Source organism: Pinus tabuliformis, chromosome 4_2 (assembly GCF_031772625.1).
Source record: "Pinus tabuliformis cultivar Carrire ecotype Pingquan chromosome 4_2, CPIR1, whole genome shotgun sequence".
Classification (NCBI taxonomy): domain Eukaryota; kingdom Viridiplantae; phylum Streptophyta; class Pinopsida; order Pinales; family Pinaceae; genus Pinus; species Pinus tabuliformis.
The window spans coordinates 907,818,545-907,820,687 of record NC_142304.1 but is presented as its reverse complement, the minus strand read 5'-3'; the positions used below and the strand labels follow the sequence as shown (position 1 = coordinate 907,820,687).

General features: G+C 37.1%; 1 pseudogene; it reads right to left on the bottom strand.

Moving 5' to 3' along the window:
* Nucleotides 1–1,244: 1,244 nt before the first annotated feature.
* LOC149172620 (large ribosomal subunit protein uL22z pseudogene) lies at nt 1,245–1,787 on the bottom strand (annotated as a pseudogene).
* Between the last annotated feature and the right edge of the window lie 356 nt (nt 1,788–2,143).

The window sequence follows — 2,143 nt, the reverse complement described above, 5'->3', positions numbered from 1 at the left end:
CAAAGATAACAGGAGGAGCACTATAGGATATGTGTTTACTGTAGGAGGAACAACTATCAGTTGGGTTTCAAAAATCCAAAGAGTTCTTGCACTTTCAAGAACAGAAGTAGAGTATGCTGCTGCCATAGAGGCTCATAAAGAAATGATTTGGTTACAAAGGTTTTTAGATGAATTGGGTAAGAAGCAGGAGTTGAGCATGTTATACAGTGATAGCCAGAGTGCCATACATCTTGCAAAGAACTCTGCATTTCATTCCAAGACAAAACATATATAGCTCAAGTACCATTTCATAAGGTCATCATTGGAAGATGGAGAGTTGAAGCTAGAAAAGGTACACACTAGCCAGAATCCTACATATATGCTAACAAAAGTTGTAACCAGGGAGAAACTGAGAACCTGCTCAGTTTCAATTGGTCTTCAAGTATGATGAAGAAGATGAGAAACAGTCAGGTCCAAAGTGGAGTCATTGTCTAGCAAATGAAGTAGCAGTGGTGTTGCTATCATCAGTCTCCAAGTGGGAGATTGTTGGGTGTGGAGCTGGATTATCTTCTGTATTCAAAGGTTTCAGCTAGATGTATACCCCATGAATATTGTACACCCCTCCACACAGGGGGGTAAATCCTCCCCGGCTGGGGGGGTCCAGGGGCCAGCAGTCCCCTGGCGGTTCGGGGGCAGTGCCCTCGAAGCTAAAAATAGATGTAAAATTGCCTTGTAAAAGTCTAGTAATTTCTAGTTAATCTCGACCATTCATTAGGAAGATGATCTGATGGTAGAAGTTATGTTTAATTTAGGGTTTTTTGCCCTAGAAGGCAACCCCTCACTATATATGAGGGAATTGTATTGCATCTATGTAGATCTGTATTCTGAGTGAGGAAGAGAGAGGAGATTGAGAGCGAAGAGGTTGTTACAACGGATTTGCTATAGGTTGTATCTATTCAGTTTGCTGGATAATATAATAAAAGAAGGATTGGCTATTTCTCGGTGGACATAGCCCAAACTAGGTGAACCACGTATATCTGTGTCTCTCTTATTTTATGTGTTTTATGTGTTTATATTTATGCAATATTTTATGTGTTCCATTGCTCCATAATATATAATTTTCTAACATGAGATTGTGTTCCAAATTAATCACATCATTAAGTTATTGTTGACGTTTCAAACCATCTAATTTGGTTGATCCTCAGAAAAAAGGTGTGCTAAAATATATGACATTGGTGTGTTATAATTCAAACTTCCTTAGCATCTCAAGATGAGGCAACACTTCGAATTCTATCAGCTTTCCTTGGAGAAATTTGAGTTTCAACCTCTCTTTTTTCAGGCGCTTACTTTTCAGACAATACTAGCTCAATGTGATGTGGTGATGACATACAAGGATTGATTCTTCCATTGGCACGATATGTTTGTCTTTGCTTCTCTTAAGTTTGGTTCACTTGAATGTGAGATATATAAAGTGTATCAACTTCAATCCCATTTACTTCAACATTTCTCTTTGATTTTTTAAGTAAACCTAACAAAAATTCAGCTGACTTGATAGGCCATCGACCCTGTCCATTAGAATTTTGAGACTTTGCTTGGGCATTTTTTGCAACACCTCCACAAAAGTGGTGAAAATGTATTGCTTATTTGTGGGAAATTACATCCTCGAAATACCTCTTAGCCTTAGCTAAAGGTAGCTTCTTAACTGCCTATGAAATTTCTCTTTTGTTCATAAAATGAACACGTAAATCAAACCCTGAGGCCTTCACAGATTTGGTCAGATTGTCGCGCTTCCTTGAGTATTTTACCATGGATATGACCTAAAAAACCTATTCTCATCTTTGATTATCTTTCCTCTCCTATTCTCTTCTCTCCTCTTCCAAAATATGTGTTTTACATGTTTCCAAAAAATGTTTTTTTGCGAAGCTTGCATTTCTTGAGTATTTATGTTAAACATAAATTCCTTGAATACTCAGAGCTTTGAAATGGATCTTGGATTTATTGGATTGGATATTTTAGGTGAGTACATGTCATGAAAGAGTGAGATTAGTGAATCCATGTGAGAATCTAAACAAGCCTTCCGAGAAATATATATACAAATCCATATTGTAGATAATAATGAATTTTGGTTAGATATTATATATACAAATCCAACGAATGGTGACAT